The 23,632-nt window shown below is 38.3% G+C and overlaps 1 protein-coding gene and 1 long non-coding RNA gene across 2 annotated transcripts in view; one reads left to right on the top strand and one right to left on the bottom strand.

Moving 5' to 3' along the window:
- Positions 1–23,632, bottom strand: part of LOC107042066 (probable glucosamine 6-phosphate N-acetyltransferase) — a 95,271-nt gene that overhangs the window by 18,287 nt on the left and 53,352 nt on the right. The gene's annotated exons all lie outside the window — the stretch shown is intronic.
- On the top strand, positions 15,998–17,074 carry LOC107042067. Its single transcript, XR_001461125.1, has 3 exons — positions 15,998–16,110; positions 16,718–16,898; positions 16,985–17,074. It is a non-coding gene; the product is annotated as an uncharacterized LOC107042067 (long non-coding RNA).

Genomic DNA, 23,632 nt, shown 5'->3' with positions numbered 1-23,632 from the left:
ACTATCGGGGGCCTATTTTCATCTTCCAGAGCCTGTGGCTTATACGGGAGCACGAAATATTCTCACAAAATATAAGAATGAAATTGAAAAAAATAAAATAAAAAATTGGCTAAACGCACAGAATACTTATACTCTCCATAGACCCATCAGACGTAAATTTCCACGGTTACATTATACAGTGACAAACATTGATGATGTATGGGAGGCTGATTTGGTTGAGTTGAGATCACTAAAGACATACAATGATGGGATTTCATATTTACTTGTGGTCATTGACGTTTTAAGCAAGTTTGCCTGGGTTGAACCATTGAAGGACAAGTCGGCACCGCAGGTACTCGAGGGCTTTAAACGTATAATGGGAAGGAGCGGTGGTCGTGTGCCTGTTTGTATACAAACTGACAAGGGAAAAGAATTTATGGCTAGCAGTGTCCAAAAATTTTTCTCTGATAAAAAAATTCAATTTCGTGTTGCGCGTAATCCTGACATAAAAGCCGCAATCGTGGAACGTTTCAATCGGACACTGAAGGAGCGCATGTGGCGTTACTTTACACATAGTCGAACATATAAATATATGGATGTGTTGGAACAAATTGTCGACTCTTATAACAACTCGAGACATTCGTCAATAAAAATGGCACCTGCGGCTGTTAATATCGATAATGCTCCATATGCATGGCGTAATATACAAAATCGGTACAAGTCGGAGAAATCTCGTAACGAAACCTTTAAATACAAAGTTGGGGACTATGTGTGCATCAGTCGAGCGAAAGGCATCTTTGAGAAAGCATATGAGACTAATTGGAGTAAAGAAATATTCCAAATAACGAAAGCAGTCCTCAAACAATCATTACCAATATACGAGCTGAAAGATTTAGCTGATGAACAAATTGAAGGATTTTTTTACGAGCCAGAGTTGGTGCTTGTCAATAAACAAACGGACAAGGATGAATTCGTAGTTGAACGTGTCATACGCTCTAAAGGAAAAGGAAAAAATAAACAAATTCTTGTTCATTGGGAGGGATATCCTGATAAATTTGATTCGTGGATACCTGCGTCAGAGCTGCACGTCATTGGAAAAAAATGAAGAGGAACGAATTTTATATGGTACTCCCAAGCAACAGCAGCATGGACTATCATCCTGATAATACAGCATCAAAATATACAACATTACTCCCGAAACAAGTTGAGTTGGAAGGAGAATGGGTTGTGGGCCTGAGTGAAATACAGTTTCCTTGTAATTTTTTACATATACGTGATAGGAAAGATGCCTCCATCAACTTTGTTAGTAGCGGAAAAGACAATAAGGGCAAGGCAAATCTACCACAAACATTTTTTCTACCTACTGCGGTTTTCAAGGACCTGACCGATCTCGTAGGTTTCATGAATAACTTTGCACCCTTGAAGGATCATATAAAATTTGAGTATTCTACCCAACAAGGCTTTGTGAAAATTGGAAGACATTGCACCTCCAAAACATGCGGTAGCACGGTACACGCATTAGACTTTTCGGATAAATTGGCTGATATGTTGGGGTTTGAGAGGCGCGTGCACAGTTTCACAAACGCAAAGCCGTATTGTGAGGGATATCTACCTGCCAGTCTGGCCAGGGGTTTACCTGAAAGCTTGTTCATCTATAGTGACCTTTGTGTACCCTATGTAACAGGTGATGTGCAGTCATCTCTTTTACGAGTGGTGCCATTCAATGCTTCTGGTTATACATATGGAGCCACACACTGTGCTACTTTTTCAAATCCTCATTATATTCCGTTGATGAGATACTCATTTCGCACAATTGAAATAGATATAAGGTGCAATCGTGGTGAAATGATACCATTCGAGTACGGACCCTTGAACGTGACACTTCATTTCAAGAGAATTGATTAACGAGCAAAATGAGTCCTTACATTGCATATTACGCGAACCAGGCTGGTGGAGGGTCAGTGGAGAGATACAATAATTTCGGACGGGTCTATGTTGGAAGCCCATATCAACGGGGCCATGGAATTGGGGCTTTCCTCGGGGGCCTCTTTCGTCGAATTCTGCCCTTCCTCGGTAGTGCAGCTCGAGCAGTCGGTAAAGAAGCTCTCAACGCGGGAATTAACGTTGTAGGCGATGTAGTGACAAACGGAAAACCCTTAAAGGTGGCGCTGGAGGATCGGCTAGCGGAGTCGGGATTAAAATTGAAAAGGAAGGCACAGGAAAAAATTGGGTCCATGATGCGTGGATCAGGATATAAAAGAAAGCGTAAACGCCTCGCATCTCATAAGCTCACTGGACGCGGGTCTGCCAAGACATCCAAAACGAGGAAGAATAAAAAGAAGAGAAATATTCCAAAAAATAAGAAAAAAGGAAAAAAAGTGAAAAAAAATAAATCCAAGAGGAAGACTCGCGATTTATACGATATTTTCAACTAATCATCATGTCGTTTCTACATTCACACTCTTCCGAGTGCGTGAAATCGGAGCTCGATCTGTTCACTATACCCCCGACGCAGACGAGTATTGAAAATTCTCAATTTGTTTATTATAATCCTGTGTCTACTTTATCGGACGACGCCCCAATCGAATTCATCGTACCAGGCCATGGAGAAGAATACATTGATTTGGCACACACTATGATAAAAATTCGAGCGAAAATTTTGAGACCCGATGGCACTGCTGCGGGTCTCACTGTTGAGGATTCCGTCGGTCCTGTGAATAATTTTTTGCATTCAATGTTCAACCAAGTGGATGTATATTTCAATCAAAAAGTTGTTACGCCGCCAAATAACCTCTACGCCTATAGAGCATATATTGAAACATTGCTGAACTATGGAGAAGATGCCAAGTCCTCGCATCTTGGAATGGCTCTATGGTCAACTGATACCTCTGGCGCTATGGATACCGCTGCAGTTGTGGGCGCTGATGTGAAAAAAAATAAAGGCCTAATCTCTCGACAAGTATTTACGAAAGGTGGAAGACCGTTTGATCTGCTGGGACATTTGCATTGTGACGCTTTCAATCAAGATAAATTTTTGATGAACGACGTAGAGCTACGTGTTCGTCTTATCCGCGCAAAGGATGAATATTGTCTCATGGACGATACTACACTTAATTTTAAAGTAATTATTGTGGAGGCCTCTTTACTTGTTCGACGCGTGAAACTCAGCCCTGGAATATTGATAGCTCACGCTAAAACGCTTGCAAAGACAACTGCAAAATATCCCTTGACCCGTGTTGAAGTTAAATCTTTTGTTCTGCATAATGGAATTATGGGAGAGACGATAGATAACGCAATTTTAGGGCAACTGCCTAAAAGAATTATACTTGGATTTGTTGACAATGCCAGTTTCAATGGAGCGAGGAAGAAGAATCCCTTCAACTTCCAGAATTTTGGAATCAACTTTTTATGCCTGAATGTCGATGGACGCCAAGTACCTACGAAACCCCTGCAACCGAGTTTTACCTCTGACGGGTGTCTAGATGTGGAAGCTTTTAATACTTTATTTGCGGGGACTGGAACGCATTTTAGTGACCATGGAAATAACATTTCTCGTCTAGCATATTCCGACGGCTTTTGTTTATTCGCCTTTGACCTGACTCCCGATTTATCTGCAAGTTCTGCCGGTCATTGGAATCTCGTAAAGAGTGGGAGTGTTCGTATTGAAGTACGATTCAACAAAGCAACAGAGCAAAATGTAAATTGTCTGCTATATGCTGAATACGATAATTTGTTGGAAATTGACTCAACAAGACAAGTTATTGTCGACTACAGTGGCTGAAAAAGAATACTAAACTATTTAATAGAGGTTCACCACACAATTACGTTAGTTGCGTCCAAACAACCGAGCAGGTGTCACACCATAAACCTTTTCTACCCGGGTCACAAGGCCACGACTATTGTCCTGCGTACCATCGTCTTATGAATACACTTGAGCTCCTGAAGGTACTACCCCATACCGATGCATCAATTGGAGCCGTCTACCCTGCTGACCGTGTCCCCTGGACATGGTCCCGGCCCTGTGCCATCATCATCAACACCGATAACCACAACCAAGCAGGAAGCCACTGGGTTGCCGTTTACCTCGGTTCAAATGGACGAGGAATCTATTTCGACAGCTTCGGAATGCCGCCCTTCGACACAAGAATCGCTCAGCGTCTTAAGCAAAATTGCCATGTATATGAATGGAGCCAGAAAAGACTCCAAGATATATCGTCTGATGTTTGTGGCCAGTACTGCATTACTGTGGTTCACTGGTTGTTCAATGATCGGTCTTTACAATCCTTTCATAAACTATTTTCTTCAGACACAAAACATAACGATCGCATTATTATGAAAATGTTTAAAAAAATTACTCAAAACCGAAATTGTAATTGTAAAAATTTAAGTAAACCTTTTCAGAGCTTATCTGGCAAAGGTATTTTACATTGTAATCAGCGTTCCACTAAAAAAATATGTACCTTCATTAATTGATCAATAATAATAATAATAATAATAATCCTCATCATCATCCTTTACAATTAAGAAAATTATGTATCCTAGACAATAAGAATAATTTCTGAATAAATAATTTATGTAATCCGATAAATTGAGCGTCATGTAGTCATTTCTTATTACCACCACCCACTTTCCACCCGCCACTCATTTTCTATCTGGCGGCCATTTTCCACCCACCCACTTCCTGTGACCCTCGGACCCCAACTTTGAGGCCCTGCACCCCAGGGGGCCCCCCAGCGCGCCGACGACCTCTTCAAAGGCATGCTGCCGAGGGGGGAGGGGGGAACGTGCACGTGCACTTCCCGGAAAAAGGGGGGAGGGAGCGTGGGAAATTCGCCAATAATGCCCTCTTACTACTTTTATTCTATAAAATGTAACCAAAATTTTGAAATAAAAAGTTAGAAATGGGTTGGGTTCGAAATTTTTTGTAGGTTTTCAGGTGCCCTATGATATATGAAAAATCGATCGATAGTGATCTTCATCAACTGAAGACCTTCAAATTTCAGCAGGATCCTCTGTTAACTAATTTTTCAACGTAACAGACAAAAAATGTAAATTCTTGAAGTGGATTTTTTTTCTACATATTCAAAATATTTAAAAAAACGATAAGTCCTGATAACTTTTTCCTTCAAATCTACCGTTTGTTAAATAGGTATCCGGTTAATTCATCCCACAAATTCATCCATAACAATTCATCCCAAAAAAAAATTCATCCCACGCCAGTTTCATCCTAGTTTTTTATTACTAGCGTCACCCCGGCCACAGGCCGCAGGCGGCCGGGGTGTTGATGCCCCTTTCATTATGCCCTTTTTCCTGTCAGATTTAATATTCCTTTTTTCAATTCATTGTTCATAATCATTCTAATTGCAAAAAGCAACGCAACTGATGAAAATAATCTGTCCAAATTTACTCTTATAAATTTTTACAATTAGTTCACTCGTTAATTCAATTGATCTGTTGTTCATATCATCAATATAATTCCACGCTTAGAATATCATCACCTAATGTCTTCAGCACCAAAATAAAAATTAAAATTTTTAATGATTGTTTGACTTATGCTCCATCTTTTTTCGAGAGTCTGAAATTCACATTAATGATTCAGATAATATTATATAATTATCATCATTTTTATTATTTGCGGTTATGGAATATTGAGTGAAAGCTTTTTTTGTTTAATCATATCAGAAATTTTTAATTTAAAGATTGTTACTATTTGTTCAAAGTGAAACAATCGATTATCATTTTCAGTATGTTGCATTCAAATTCTTCTATACTTAATGTCAAAAATGTCAGAATCTCTCATAATTCTAACTATTGATTCCAATTAATTTTGAAGGAAACCCCAGCAAACGCACCATTGAGGAAGTTGAATCATTCGATTTTCCTGTGGCCTAAATGATTTGAGCAATTATAATTTGTTTTGAGCAATTATAATTTGTGTATCAATCGAAAATACAGAGTGATTTGATACAGAATATTCATCGTTTAAATGAGAATTCAAGTAACTTCAAAAGTTGTCCACTTCACATGCTGGTTAAAAGTGTTGAATTTCATTAAATTTACAGTAACATTGGAAATTTCACGACTTTTACCTCTCAAACTGAAGTAAATGTCTCTCGCCTAAAAATTACTACTGTACTGTTCATGACATTTACAATTTTTTTTCAACACTATAATTACTACTTACTCATAATTATTAAGGACCAATTTTAAAATCTTTAAAAAACAATAGAAAGTCGACTGTTCTGAGTATGGTCGAAAAATTGCGATTTTCGAAGACCACGACTTTTTTTGCTTCCGAATGGAAGCTTTGCAATCATGATTTTTTTCGATTTCTGAATTTTGGATGGAAATGCCTAGAAATATCATGAAACTTGAAGAAATTATGTTTTTAAAAAATGTCTGTATATGAGTAGGTATATGTGTGCACATGTGTGTTCGTATGTCCAGGACTGTCCCCATAACTCGAGAATTATTGAGGCAAACATGCTGAACTTCTGGCTGCTAATGGGTACTACTGCGACTCAAATTTATGCTGAATTTCAGCTCGATGACTTGAGCGGTTCCGGAGATATAGCGATTCTTCGAAAATAGTTTTTTGCCGATATCACCTGGACCGATCGGATTCTTTTTTCAAAATACTCGTCACGATGATACCTATTTAATTGGATTTAAAAAAGACCATTACTCCCTGAGCAATGTAGTTTTATTCTCATTTTTTCATTTTTTCCTTGAAATTGCTTGTTTGCACGAAAACTTGAAAAATAATCGAGATAGAAACTTGAAACTTAATATGATTTTAGGTTTCACGGTACAAAAGTTTGGGATGCTGAATGAACGAAATCTTGTGGTCAACATCTCAAAAACTATTTGTCCGATCTCATTTTTTTTTGACGTGTACACGGCTCGCCGAAACTTCTCCCGAATCTCACTAGGCCTTAGACCCTCTTTCATGGAAGCCAACTACTATTAAATCTTCAATTGCTCTAAATAACATTCGGGAGAAAACCTTGTTATTAAATATATGATAAATATAAATTCCGAGTTATTATGATTCAATTTTAAAAGCAATATAAATGACACAGTATATTTCTGCACTGTAGTGGCACCCCCTCAATAGCGTGCATACGAAAGATCCCACATACTAATTCTTTTGTTCATCACTCTGTGGAATTTGTAACCGACAATTTTATTGGTAAAGGAGAGTGACGAAGTAGTTATCATCAACCACAGCCGATGGAGAAGATTTCTAGGGCAAACTGCCGTCGATAAGATAGATCCCATACCGATGATTATTTGTTTTTTATTTTCAAATTCAAATTTCAAAATTGTGGTGACTGGGTTATTACGTACTGTTTATCACGCACTTTTTTTCTGACAAGAAAAGTATTTTACTATGATTATATGTATCGATCAAGGACTATGAATTGAATTATTCCCATATAGATCCAAACAAGCAGGGTTGTAGCCTTTTTTGGCAGAAGCCATGTGACAGTCACTTTTTTTGTTTTGTTTTCTACCAATTTCATTGGTAATACGTTTCCGAATGGATCCGTACAATTTCACAAATGGTAACTGCTCAAAAAGTTATTCATCTTGGTAAGAGGAATAAATCATACTGACCTCTGATACCGTCAGAGCTATACCATTCATCCTGTAATATCAGAAAAGCTACAATTTTACCAAATTTTCACTTCTTATTTTTTTTCTTCTAAAAAATTATCATGCGCACCATGATTTCATCATAAAAATGAATCATCCCGATTATTATCCAATCAAAAAAAATAAACAGATCATACCCAACCTCTGCCTCAGTAATAGCCATGACATACGGTAAATAGTTGTGATGACTTTTCAAGTCATATAAAAACGAAAATCATTAATAAAATGACGATGTGTAATTTTTTAGAAAAAAATATTTTTTGATAAATTGCTTTATGCCCAGACGTACTGAATCGATTGACACAAGATTTTATACATAATTGTGGACTAACCATACAAATTAGTACCCTGAATATCAACTGTTTAGACCAAGTTTGGCATGTATTATGCACATCACATTACCTTTCAAATGAAAAAATTTGAAATGCATAATTTGCTTCATATGTTCCTTTGAAGGACGTATGTATAACTTCCCGAGAAAATTTGAAATGTCAAATGTGAAATTTGAAATTTGAAATTCGGGAAGTTGTAATTTGAAAAAACTGAAATATTTCGGGAGAAACTTCAAATTTCAACTTTCAGAATTTCAAATTACAACTGCCCGAATTTCAAATTTCAAATTTCAAATTTCAATTTTTTTCTTCTGGACAAAGATATTGAAGAGTCGTGTTATGGGCTGGCGAAAGTATACCCCTCCCTTTGGTTTACCGTCGGAGGTAAAAATTTAGAAACAGGCAACTTTTGAAGTCGGACAAATTTGGAGTTGGAAAAATTTCGCCGTTCAAAATTTGCAAGTTACAAAATGCTGCAGTAGGAAAATTTGGAAGTAAAAAAATTACAGTTGACAATATTTAAGTTGGAATTTTTTGAAGTTGGGAACTTTTGGAAGTTGAAAAAAATTAAGTTAGACAATTTTGAAGTTGGAAAATTTTGAAGCTGGAAAATTTTGAAGTTGGACAAATTTTAAATTACAGAATTTTGAAGTTGAAAACTTTTCAAGTTAAAAAATGAAGATGAAAATTTTGAAGTTGAAAAAATGGAAGGTGAAAAGTATTGAAGTGAATCAAATGCGAAGTTGCAATCGATCCGTTTTTACAGAGAAATGAATATCCGAAAATTTACATTCGAAAAATTTATGATCGAATAACTCAAAAACGGCTGGGACGATTCCGCTGGAATTTCACTCCAGTGTTGGTGATACAAAGCCACATCGATTATGATGGAAACTAATCAATCCAATCGTTTATTCAGAAAAAATCATCAAATTTACAAAAAACACTCATTTTTCGGCGTTTTTTAGTTATTTTTCTTCGAAAATCTCAAAAACTGCTGAGTCAATGTTGTTCAAAATCCGATCAACTCTAAGTAACATTGAAACACATCGATTGCATGAAAAAAAAAAAAATCGTCTCGTTCGTCCGAGCGTAATCGTAGCACAAAATTTTTGTCACACACACACAGAATCAACCAATGCCATCGTCTACGTGCCCTGTGTTGATGGAGAGAATCGTCACGGTGTTGTTCCCACAGCAACAAGAACTTCAACGTACTGGCGAACAGGAAGAAGAGATAATTGTCCCATCAATCACCAGAGAAAAGTTGACGGAAGCCTGCAATAGAGTGGGTAACACCAAAGCCCCTGGGCTGGATGGGATTCCAATATCGCGCTGAAATCAGGTATTCGTACGATGCCGGTTCTGTTCCTGGACGTCTACAACGAGTGTTTAAGGGAAGACACCTTCCCAGCCATGTGGAAGCAACAGAGATTAGTCCTGTTCCCAAAAAGGAATAAACCTCCAGGCGACCCATCATTATACCGTCTCCTCTGCATGGTTGATACCGCTGGCAAGATCTTCGAGGGTATTGTCCATCGGAGAATAGAAGCAGCAGTTGAACCCCTCTTGGCCGCCAACCAATATGGGTTCCAGAAAGGCCGATCCACACTAGATGCTATCAACCTAGTAGTCAACACTGTCAGGGATGCAGTCTCAGGGAAAAGATGGCTGGGTGGCACCAAGAAGTACTGCTTGGTAGTTACTCTGGATATCAGGAATGCTTTCAACTCGGCGAGGTGGGATATCATTCAGCCTTTAGTGAAGTTCAACGTTCCGAGATACTTGCAGAAAATGGTCCGCAGCTATTTCGCTGGAAGAGTCCTTAAGTATGACACGGAATGTGAGCCCAAGGAGTACGGAGTTACTAGAGGGGTACCTCAAGGCTCGGTACTGGGTCCTCTATTGTGGAACATCATGTATGATGGGCTGCTGAAACTGGGATTGCCGCGGGCAGCCAAACTCGTGGGATTCGCAGATGACGTGGCTGTAGTCATCGTGGGCAAACACCTAGAGGAGATAAACTTCAGGTTCGACACGAACTTCGAGATGATTTGTCACTGGATGGATGGAGTGGGTCTGAAACTGGCGGAGCACTAGACGGAAGTATTGCTAATTACCAGCAGAAAGAAAACCGAGACAATAACGCTACAGGTCGGTTCTTGTGAAATTACTTCTCAGCCATTCATTCGATACCTGGGAGTGATGACCGATGCCCGACATAATTTCAAGCAGCAAACCGAGCACTTGGTAGTGAAGGCGTCTGGAGTCAGATCCACCTTATCGCGCTTCATGCTTAACATCGGAGGCCCAAAACAAAGAAGAAGAGCCTTGCTGTCATCGGTGGTCACGTCAGTGCTCACCTACGGCATTTCCATTTGGGCTGATGCACTGCAACTGCACGAATCACGGCGGAGGATTACACCGGGCTGAGTGCTCTCAGAGTCGCAAGTGCTTATCGTACAATGTCTGAGGAAGCCGTATCCGTTATCGCTGGAATGTTACCAATAGAGGTACTGGCTGAGGAACGCAGATCTTTATACCAACGGAGGAGAACAGTCACACTGAGCGCATCAGAACTCAGGACTGAAGAGAGACAGAACAGCGTGCGCCGATGGCAGCTGAAATGGGACAACTCCACCAAGGGAAGGTGGACCCATCGTCTGATCCCAAAGGTAGATGTATGACTGAATCGTCATCATGGAGAGGTCAATTACTACCTGACACAGTTGTTATCCGGGCATGGGTGTTTCCGAAAGTTTCTGTATAAATACAAACATGAAGATTCCCTGAAGTGCCCGACCTGCGTAGGAGTGGATAAGGACACAGAGCACGTGTTCTTCACTTGCCCACGTTTCACCGAGATCCGGAGTAACTGGGAGTCTATAGTCGGACGGGATCTCTTGCCTGAGAAATTGGTGGAAGCTATGCTGTCATCACAGGCGGTCTGGAACGCAGCGAATAGCTTCGCGGCCAGCGTTACGAAGGAGTTTAGAGAGGAGGAACGCAAGCGCAGAGCTGCAAAATAAATGAGGAATCCATTGGACCCTCTTACCCACACATAACATCTCAGTGGGGCAGGGGGACCTACTGTGGATGAAGTCACAGTGGAAAAGCAAACAGCTGAGATCTCCCTCGCGAAGTAATACTTAACGGTGATGCCGCGAGGGAAAGAACGGTCGACGAATTCCCGGGGTCAAGTGGTTTAGTGGATGAGAGCCCTACACAGGGTGTGGCAGTTTATTGCCCACTATCGTGCGGTTAGGTATATTTGCCCTAAGACCTCGGAAAAAACACACACCCACACATACATACTGGTTCCTAAAAAGTATCGGAAAAGTTTCTAGGGGTCATGAAACGTCGATAGATATTATCGGAAGGAATAATTTTCTGTCAAAAAAATTCAACTAGGTCACGTATTTTTTGAGATATCAAGGAAAACTGATTTCTGAGAAATTGTTATATCTCGAAAACTACTGGGCCGATTAGGCTGCACTTGCGCCCACAAATGCTCCAAAGTATTTCCAATTATCCGACAGAAATTTCAGATTTTTAGCTCAAGCTTTAGTCTCTTTTTCGGGGGGATTTATAAAAAATTTCTGAAAAATCGGCATACACTGTCCGACATACACACATACATTTTCTAAAAACATCATATTTTTACGTTTAATGACATTCTACATGATTTCCAAGCGAAATTAAGAGATCGTAAAAATCATCGATTACATGACTTCCATTCGGAAGCAAAAAAATTAGATATCCATAATTTCACTTGAAAAATACTTCCCGATGACTCAATACAACCATACTTTCATTCAATTTTTGGAATAGTTTCACCATATCACTTCACATTCTGTCTCTGCGACAGATACCGACATTCTCCAGGGTGTTTAGAAAGAGATATTTAACCTGTTGGTAAAATGAACTTTCATAAAAAAAAATGAATTTCTCGAAAACCACCCGACCGATTGCACCCATCCAGAGTTTAATCCTTTAATGTCATGAAAGCTATAATCATACCAAATTTCAACTTGCTATCCCTATTTTTTATCAAATTATTGAGTATACAAGACTGAAAATATGAAAAAAAAACTGAAAAATGGTAATATCTCTCGATTTTTGTACGAACGGGGATCCATATTTTGATTGATCTAGATAGTGCCCACTGAGATGAGTATTTTGAAAAAAAAATTGAAATCCGTCAAATAGTTCATGAGATATTTAAGGAAATACATCTACACAAAACGTTGAATATCTCAGGAATCACTTGGCCGATTGCGCCCACCCACAATACGAACCTTTGATGTTATGAGAGCTATAAGTGCACAAAATTTCAACTCGCTATCGCTATTTTTTATTGACTTATCGTGTGAACAAAATTTTTGACGCTAGAACAGAAAAAAGGCGATATCGTAAAATTTCATCCGAACCAATGTAGATATTTTGATTGATCTATACCGGGCCTATCAAGACGAGTATTTTGGAAAAAAAAATTGAAATCCATCCAGTAGATTTTGAGATATTGAGAAAAAACGAAATTTAAAGAAGTTATATCTCAGGAACTACTGGGCCGATCGAGCTGAAATGGCGCACCAAAGTGAAGCTTAATCACAGTTACAGTCAATATTTCAGATTTTTATCGACAAATTTCACCGTATTTATGTTGAATTGTCTAAAAATTAATTGTGACGTATTGGGATCCATCAATACGTCGATTTAGTTAGTAATTATATAAAATAATAATATAATGCTGGATGGTGGGAACGAGAAATATGATTTCTCTTTCCTGTCATCCAGACACTGGTCAGCAATCCCACGGTGTCATTTGGACACCGTGGTAAGGAGTCCCACGGTTTTTCAGGAGTCCAGTGCAGAACGATGAACTGTTTGACTGTTTGAGTCTCTGTCAATGATGACACGACAGTGTTAGTGGAGAGAACCGTGAGACTGCTTAGCTCAGCGAATTGCGGCTTTGCCAAGTTTTGAGGACTCTGGAAGCACCAGAGTACGATCGGGAGCGAAGTGGAGCGGATCTCCAAGCTCATAAGTCTAAGTCCGATCTCTTAACAATGCGTAACCGAACCCAAGTCGAAACCCTGTCGTGTATTTTAGTCAATAACTATGAATAATACATCTATAGCTGTTACCAGATAAATACACCGGTGTTTACAATTGCATACGTCCCCAATCCTTCATAACCATCCCCGAGTGAGCGAACCCCCCGTGAGCTTTTACCTCCGGGTAAAACTCATAATGTCACATAATTATCAAAATGTCGAATTTTCCAGCACATACATACAGAAATGACCTAAAAACATCGTTTTTTCACGTTTCATAACATTCTAGACAATTTGCAATTAAAAATAGAGAATCGAAAGATCGGTCAAATACAAGGCTTCCATTCGGAAGCAAAAACATGCACAAACAAAATTTATAGAAAAACTCTTTATTTATAGATTCTGTCGGAAAATTCCGCAGCTTCTTTTGTGCTCTGTAAATGGGAAAAATCCAATAGAATATAGATGAAACTATGAAAATTCAATAGATAAAAACTAGGGGAAAAAATTGAATGGACGTTTGCGAATGGCCCTGAAACTCCGGGGAGATTTAGGTGGTATGTTTAGGCTTTGCTATAAGTTCTCCAAGTTTTGTTGAGAGCAACTACTGTGAGTCGTGGGCTATTGAAAATAAGTTCTTGAAGAGGCAGGTTTTCTCTTTTGTCAATATTTATTTTTGACTTGACCGAGGCTCTTGCTACTGACGCCTCATAAGCAACTAGGACAGGTTTAAGTGTTACATTTGATATAAAGCTGAAACTAAATAAATGATAATTTCCGGAGTTCTAGATTGTTATTAATATTGATCTGGAGGCTGAATCGCCCGAATGATCTATTTGGCTTCCGAATAAAAGCTTTGTAATGGCTCTCAATAGTCAATTTTTCGAAAATCCAGTACCCAAGTGACTAAAATAATTTTGAAACAACCTTTTTTATAAGATTATAAGCCTTAAGGTACTTCCTCAGTCAGTTATACCTGGTGAAAATTTCGCAATGTAAGAAAGACACGTATTGAATAGTATTGAATAGTGAACAAAAAAAAAAAGCCAAAAGAAATCATGTCTTCGAACTGGGCTGTCAGAGAAATTTGAGAAAGTTTTTTAACCCCATCCGCTCTCAATTGTAGAAAAGAATCGCTATCAATTTTCAAGAGGGACAGGGGTTAACTCACTTGGCGTGGAATTATTAAATACTTTTAATAAAAAATATTTTTTCATCATGTATAACGTGAAAATTATTCTGAAAATATTTCCAAATCATTCCTTAAATTCTTTTTCAAGTCAAAACACAAAGAATGCCAAAATCAATTCCTTTTTTAGCAAATAAATACTATACATAAACCACTATCAAAATCATGCACGCTCATTTCCTAGTAAGTGAAAATTTCACTGAAATCTAGGTTTTCTGATTTGATTTGATTGTTACGGGAAACCAGAACGTTTTTTCTCTCGTACTAATTCGTATGAGAAGAGTACAATCCACTAAAGACCCTCGCGCGCCCAAATATTTCCCGCGTTTTTTCATCACGTCTTTCATCAGTCGATAAACTCATCCGGTAAATTATTTTTCAAGTTAGGTGCTGAACATACAAACGCTGTCGGTAATACTCCCCGACAGCCAGGAAACTGCTTTATCGTCCTATTTTCCCTAAATACATCGCTTACGTCTATATGAATACAATTTTATTTCATGAGACTTCGAAGGTATAACCAACTAAGAGGGCGCCACCTTCAACAAGTGGAATTCCGTTATTTCTCACAATTTATTATTCCATTACTGAATACAATATTTTCTTGCTTTTCAACTTTATTAGCGAATAATTTATTTAGTCGTAATGTATATCGTATTATTATTTATTTGAATGTATCCACATTCGTTTCATTGGGTCCAGCGTTTAGTAAAACTCGAGAGAAGTTTCGGCGAGCCGTGTACACGTCTATGGGCTCGATATGAGGGGGATTTCGGAAAAAGTACACTATGTTCAACGCCATCTATTGGATCACTTATGAACTAAAATCCGATTGATAATAATTTACCAACTGAGTATTAGGATAAGTTATCGACTAAATCCTCTAGAAATTTCCAGTGTAGAAATTTCTACATTCAAAAATCCCTATATAAAGGGGACCCATGCGATTCAGCGGCAGTCTTAAATCGGGAGTGGAATCGTGAATACCGCAAGAAGTGAATAGTTGGAATATTTCAGTGAGTTTTCTTCTTCAAATAAGTAATGTGTAGTTTTCAATGATTTCATTTAACTACTAATTAATCTAGTATCAGCCAATTAAGGAACAATACAAAGAATCTCTAGTAAATTCAACTTTACAAAACTCGAGAGAATTCAAGGGTTTTCCACAAATCTTCGTGGAATTCAGGAAGTTTCTAGCAATTTCTAGGGAATTCAAGGATTTTCTAGAAATTTCTAAAAAATTCAAGGAATTTCTAGAAAATTCGAGAGAATTCAGGGACTTTCTAGAAAATTCGAGAGAAGTCGAGCACTTTCTAGAAACTTCGAGAGAATTCCAGGAGTTTCTAGAAATTTCGAGCTAATTCTAAAATTTCCAGAAAATTCAAGAAAATTCAAGGAGTTTCCAAAAGTTTCGAGGAAATTCAAGTAATTTCCACAAATTTCGAGGGAATTCGAGAACGTTCTAGAAATTTCGTGGAAAATTAAGGACTTCCTTAAAATTTCGAGGAAATTCAAGGAGTTTTTTTTTATTTGTAAAATTTAATAGATTTAGAATTTTAATGCAAGAAATGAAGCTTCCAACAAGTAAATGAGATAATATGTACATCAGCGCACGTGAAAGCGCGCGCCCGGTCTATATGCAATTAATAATACAATTCACCTAACGCAAATGGTCGAGTGGGAACTAATCCATTGACTTTTACATGTTTACAGATATTCTAGAACATTCTTTCATCCTGGTCAGACACATCTGAATATGAAAGTTCCAGAATAGGCCTTTCTGGAAATAAAATACCCCTATATAAAGGAGGACTGATGTGACGGGAGATCAGGTGAGGATTGAATCTTAATGGGTTCACATCTCCAGAAGTTGAGGGGAACAGAGTTGATTAAGGTAAGAATAATTGTAATTAACCCTCCGGAACTGGCTCAATGAGCAAAGCGCCGCCTTTTCTCGATTTTTTCTTGTTGCATGCAAAATTATGTATGAAAAAATCAGTAAAAATTACAATGCCTAGTTCAAATCCTCCAGAATGGACTGATAAGATTCCTATCCCTTGAAAACCCCATGAATACCATGAAAAATAATAATTTAGTGAGACTGGTACGGAAAAGCGGCGCCTCGCCGCCCGGAGCCAGTGGACTCGTGTAGTCGGTTTTTAGCCGCGCTGTTGCCACGTCGTTCGTTTCAGTTCAGATATACTAGGAACGTCAACATCTCTATCACGTGCCGTGTTTGACGTCTCATAAAAAAAGCGAATTTTTTTTTAAGAGCATAAATGGTATTCAATTCGAGAAAAATGTGTGCAGTGTAGATTTTTATTCACGTATAGGTCTCCAGTATGGCAACACCGCACTAACCATAACAGGGCGACGCGTTGCTCTCCGAGCCAGTGGACTCGGGTGGGCAACGAACGCGAGTTCAGGACGGTTAATAATACAATTCATCTATTGCAAATGACCGAGTGTGAATTAACCCATTGACTTCTACATGTTTACAGATATTCTAAAACATTCTTTTATCCTGGGAAGACACATCTGAATACGAAAGTTCTTGAATAGAACTTTTTAGAAATGAAATACCTGTATATAAGGGTGGACAGAAGCGACTGGAGATCAGTTGAGAATTGAATCTCAATAAGTTCACATCTCCAGAAATTGATGGGAATGAAGTTGATTGAGGTAAGAATAAGTGCAATTGATAATACAATTTACTCAATACAAAACATTTAGTATGAATTAATCCATTATATTCTACATGTTTATAGACATTCTAGAACATTCTTTTATTCTGGGAAGACACATCTGAACACGAGAGTTTTAAAATACACCTTTCTGGAAATAGGATACCCCTATATAAGGGAGGGTTGAAACTAGTGAGAAGGAAGTGATAGAGGATTTCCATTCATAATGCCGAGGCGCTGCTCCATTCCGAATTGTCCCCAACGACCAAATAAGTCATTCTTCGTTATACCACGTGATAAAAATATAAGAGAACAGTGGATAGCAGCAATTCTTACGGCGTATTCGGACTTGGTAAATAATGAAAAAACATTTCGTCTTTGTGAGGACCATTTCAGGAGCGCAGATATACATTCATCTTGCATTATACAGGATCAATTTACATTATACAGGTAAATTATTTTCATATAAGAGAGATACATCATTTAGGGTATATTCTGTGCTTCCCATACACGGCATATACTAAAAAGTATAACACCTCAGTAAAGTTCATCTTTCTCATAAAGTATATACAGGAGACAGATATAGAAAACACCCTGAATTGTTAGGAATGCCTTAAATATTAGGTGTACAAATAAGTTTTAGGACACTTCGATTCCGTGTCATGAAATTAATTCAAAGTTACCGCTTACATATGATATAGTGGGGTTTGTTATGTAGTATCAAAACATAAGGGAGTCGTAAACATAGGCTATTTATTAGTCACTGCATTCACTATGAATTCCATCAAGGAAAAACTGTTAGGAAAGCCTGTCAATCGATGTGTTCTGTTCTTGGGGACCACATTGTATCTAAAACTATATGTGAGTATTGGTATAAGCGATTTAACGAAGGTGATTTCGACGTCAGTGACCGTGAACGTACCGGGGCCCCTGTAAGGGTGGATGACCAGGAACTGCAAGCGTTGCTAGATGAAAACTCTTCCCAGACGAAAAAACAACTTGCAAAACAGCTTCGAGTAACTCAACAAACCGTTTCCTATCGCTTAAACGCAATGGGAAAGATTCGAAAAGGAACAAAATGGATGCCGCACTTTTTGACTCAAGAAAACAAAGATAGCCGACTTGACATATGTCTGAATCTTTACAATAAGCAACATAGAAAGTCTTTTTTTGTGGAAAATTGCGACCGGCAATGAAAAGTGGATTTATTTTGATAATCCGAAACGCAAATATTATTGGGTTAACCCCGGCGAGCTGACGACATCGACACCGAAGCACAATATTCACTGTTAGAAGATCATGCTGTGTATATGGGGGGATATGAAAGGCGTACTGCATTATGAACTTTTGAAGTCTGCCGAGACAATTCCTGCCGATCGCTATCGTCAACAATTAATAAGATTGAACCAAGAAATTGAACAAAAACGTCTATTTAATGGCTCTTGGATGGGAAGTTGTGCCACACCCGGCGTATTCCCCAGACTTAGCTCCAACTGATTTTCACTTGTTTCGGAAGATGCAAAACGAATTGACTGATGTGCGATTCAAAACATTTGAAGAAGTGCAAAAATCGGTCGATAATTTCCTCGCCTCGCAAGATGAAACTTTCTTTGCGGAAGGAATCCGTGAATTATCCAACAGATGGCTGAAGGTCATTCAAAATGATGGAGATTACTTTGATGAATAAATGTAGTTTACTTTTTTTCGAAAATGAATTTTAAATTTTTTGCAAAGTGCCCTAAAACTTATTTGTGTACCTAATACATAAATTTCCCTGGATTGCATTATTTATTTATATTTAATTATATACAGGAATCGATGAGAAGAAAGCGTTTTGGAAAAGCAGCTGTACCTCATTTCCCATCGAATGGAACAAATAGATCTCCAATTCTCACAGAGATTTCAACAACAATGACGAATAAAAGATTAAATACCAGTTCTATCACGCGAGGGCCCTTCAAAACGGAGTACGAATACCGCAAGGAAACCAAATGAGAACATGGATATCCACATGGATTCACCCAAACCACCTATTCCAGTGGATCTTTCAATTGCAACACAGAATAGTAACCGATATATCCACTGCAATATCTATTTTGATGAAGCATTCAAACAGCATGACTCCGGCATAGCATGTGATGTATGTGAGCGCTTATGGTTTCCTCAAGATTTGAAAACGGTAACACCACAGCAAGCTCAGGTACTCACAATATTTTTCCCGGAAGAAGCGCAACGAGGCGTTCTAAATATGTTCCAACTATGCAGTACTTGTTGTTCAAGTGTGAGTAGAAGAAAGTTACCAACTTTAGCAAAAATTAATGGCTTCCAATATCTTGATCCTATTCACTTGATCCTATCACTGAAAGACTAGTGTCACCTCGACTGCCTTTCATGCAAATCCGTAGACTTCGCCGCGAAGGAGCTTATTCAATTATTGGTCAGATAATAAATGTGCCGGTAAGGAGAATTAGAGGAATAAATATGCCGGTTGATGTTAATACTATGGTAAAAATGCTTCCTCGTCAATTAGATGATGACCAATGTTTTAATGTTAACATTAAACGTAATTTGATTCATAAATCAATTTACTTGCACGGATTTGTTAAGAAATCAGTAATCAAAGCATGACTTAACTATTTAGTCAATACTGCCCTGTATCGTCACTACAACATAAAGATAGGTTTCAATGTTTTGGATAAAATGAACACTACTCATAAAATAACAACATTTAATGAAAATACAGACAGTGTATTACTAATTGAGCCCCTTGAATCAAATAACAATCAACAAACTTCAGAATCAGCGATGCTTTTGGCGCGTCAACACACACTTCTCTGGAATGAAGACATGTGCTTGGATATCGCTCCGGGTGCACGTAGTAGACCAATGCATTTATTATATAAATGGTGATGGTAACTGGTCACGGTGATGTGGCTTCATGTATGAAGCCACATCACTGTGACTTCATACATGATTTCAACAAATGAGATTCGTCGAAGAGATAGACGTGGTGCCACACCATCTCACATACTCTACATGGCTATGAAAATTCTTCGTCAGTGAGATGTTGAAGGATTATATAGCACTTTCAAATGTGTGAAAGAAACAGAATAAATAACACGAGAAATGCTAGAGAGTCAACCACTTCTTGAAGACTGTATTCATAAGAACTTGGTATTTTTCAAATCAGTACCTAATTCAATGCAGTATTGGGCTGATCGCAAGCAAGATTTATTTGCTATGATTCGATGATTGGGGAAGCCAACAATGTTCATGACATTATCGGCAAATGAAATTCGGTGGCCACACCTTCTCCGTATATTGTATAAATTAAGTGACCAATTCCCGGATGTATCCGTTGACGATCCTTTATCTGAGTTATCGTGTTCGCAACGCTGCAATCTGGTGAATGAAGTAACATGTTGCATTTACTTCAACAAATTGGTCAATGTAATCATGTCCATGGTACAGTCACGCCGTCAATGGAACCCATTTGGCCAATATCGCGTTACTGATTACTTTCAACGCATCGAATTCCAACAACGAGGAAGTCCACATGCTCATATTTTGTTATGGCTTGACAATGATCCTCATGAGGCAGTGAGTGAGACTATGCCAGAAACCATCAAACTCATTGAGCAACTATACTCTATTCATCAAACTGATCTCCCTCAGCCTATCTATGGGAATCAAGTCCACCAACATACATTTACATGCACTAAAAGCGGAGAAGCCACGTGCCGCTTCGGTATTCCCTACTGGCTCATGGAAGAAACTCGTATACTCCTCCCAATGTCAAAAGAAGATGGACGACGAGAAATCCTTCGCAATAAAGCAAGTTATTTACGGAAAGCACTAGAAGAAAAACAATATGATAATCTGGAAACATTCCAGCGCGATCATCAACTGCAACCAGATTCTTATCTCAATGTTATTAGATCCACCTTACAACGGCCGACATTACTTTTCAAGCGATCTTTCCGAGAAATCTATACAAATACCTTTCACCCATGGATCAGTAGTGTCCTCAATTCCAATGTGGATTTGCAACTCATATTGGATGAGTACGGTTGCACGACCTACGTAGTGGAGTACATAAATAAATCGAATCGTGGCATCAGCAACCTCCATCGTCACTTATTACAATTGGATCATGAATCTTATGATAATGATTATGGCAATTTACTCAAACGTCTAGGTCTTAAACTACTGAACATGGTTGAGTTGTACAGCACAGCACAGGAAGCAGCTTGGTATTTACTGCGTCAACCAATGAGTCACTGCAGTCGAGATGTAGTCTATATTCCCACCGTGTGGCCACATGAAAGCCAGAAATCTTGTAAACGAAAACCCCAAATGAATGAGGAGAATATTGCACCAAATAGCACTGATATTTGGACTAAGAACATCATCTAACATTATGAGGAACGGCCACCCAAGTATGATCATCTTGACCTCGCCGATTTTGCAGCAAATTATAAATCATGTAAATCTTCAACGATTAATGTTGATGCCAATAAAGATCGTGAAAACACAGCTCCGAAACCAAAAAAGAGCCGACTACAAGATGACATCCTCGACAAAAATGAAGATCATGACAGTGAAGATGGAGAGACCATTGGTGACATTGCTGATCAAGTAATACATCAACCAACTAATGCATATAAACTGCGAAGCAAATCACGCATCATTCGATATCCCAAATATGACATTGCAGATGTGGAAAATTACAAACGGGAGATGGTTTTATTATACGTCCCATTTAGGTCCTTCCTGATAGATATCATAGACCGAAACAAGTTTATACAAATATAGGACACTAATGAAAAACTCATTTTAGATCGACGCCAAAAGTTCGAAGCTAACGTCAATATAACTCAAATAATGGGAACACTCCAACAACTATGTTCTTCAACAGATGAATCTCAAGAGCAGATAAATATGCGCGAGAACTTCATAATGAGTAGATTCAGTAATGAACAAGCTGAAAAAAATTGTATTGGATTGTTGTTGTTGTGATGACATTGATATGATTACTGCTGGTAACTCAATCACAGTCGTTAGATGCCGAACTAATGTTTTATCACAGCAAGAATACTGTCAAATGATGAGATCAACTAATCGAGAACAACGTGAGCTTGTACTCGAAGTTATACATCGATTACACAGTATCAATACCAATCCAATCCAAATATTCCTGACTGGTCCAGCTGGTTGCGGCAAAACATATCTCCTAAAAGCGATCATGGAAACATACAACCGCTTCACTCAGAAATATAATTTGTTGAGAAACGCATATGTAGCTTGCGCTTCAACTGGTAAAGTAGCAGTAAATCTCGGTGGTATTACTAAGTGAGTATGATTGGAGCTGACACGTTGGAAAAAATACACAGCCGACTGCAAGAAATAACAGCCGATCACGATCGTCCTTTTGGAAATATAAATATCATTTTCTGTGATGAATTCCGACAACTACCCCCAGTAAATACCAGACCAGCTCATAAACCAAATCGTAATACCATCGGTGGTGTAATTTTATGGCAATCACGTGATTACTTTTCACTAATACAGATTGTGTGTCAAAGTGACTCTACATTCTCTACTATACTAACAAAGATTGGCAACGGCGAGAGTTTATTACAACTGGAGATCAATTTAATAGAGAGCCGTTTCCATAGTATTCAGTGGTGCAACGAAAATGTTCTGAATGCGATACGACTATTTCATCAGAACACAGACGTCGATGAATACAATCGAAAAGCAATACAATCTGCTACAGAATGTGTAGCACACGATGTAATCATTGGTTTTAGAAATCCAGCATAATTAACCAATGCTAGAACCAAATTACATAAAATGAATGTTACTGAAACTGGTGGTCTTCCTTACATGTTAAGTCTCGCCGACGGATACCCATACATGATTACGACCAATATTGACGTAGAAGATGGATTGGTAAATGGGGCTATCGGTAAGCTAATGTATATCGAAAACATTGATATTGATCCACATCATTCTGTGGCCGAACCCAGTAACTCATCGAACTCAACTCAATCACCTCGTAATCTTCGATTGTGGCTTTACTTCGAACAGCAAAATATTGGACACAAAGCTAGAATCAAATGTCGCCCGCATGTTCTAGCTAAAAATGATATTTTACAACGTGATTGGACCCCAATATCTACATACACAGGAACAATTTCTCTCACGAAGACTGTCAAATGGAAGCGAGTCCAATATCCACTCGTTCCAGCTTTGCGCCATCACTATTCATAAGTCGCAAGGTGCAACATTCAATGAGATTGTGTTTCAATACAATAAAAAAGAACAAACTCAACTTGTATATGTAGCTATGAGCACAGTTATTTCAATCGATGGTTTATACATAACCAATACACATAACGACTTCACTTTTTACCATGGTCGAGGTAATTTATGTCTAGCCTTGAAAGAAATGAAATATGAGTACATACGATTAGAACAACATCGTTTGAACACCGTGATGCGTTCCGCTGAACTATTTTGCAGTGCATCAAACTCTGATCAATTCTTGAGTGATACCGCCTCTAATTCAACTCAACATATTGTTGTGGTAAACATAAACGTGCAAAGGCTTCACGCTCATAACACTGACATTGCTACTGATCCCATTCTTCAGCATACCGAATATTTGATATGTAGTGAAACGTGGTTGAGTAATGCCGAAATAACATTAACAAATACCAAAAAACG

Source organism: Diachasma alloeum, unplaced genomic scaffold, assembly GCF_001412515.2.
Source record: "Diachasma alloeum isolate Michigan unplaced genomic scaffold, Dall2.0 Dall_scaffold_00409, whole genome shotgun sequence".
Lineage (NCBI taxonomy): Eukaryota > Metazoa > Arthropoda > Insecta > Hymenoptera > Braconidae > Diachasma > Diachasma alloeum.
The sequence above is the reverse complement of the archived record's forward strand: the minus strand, read 5'-3'. Positions and strand labels throughout refer to the sequence as shown.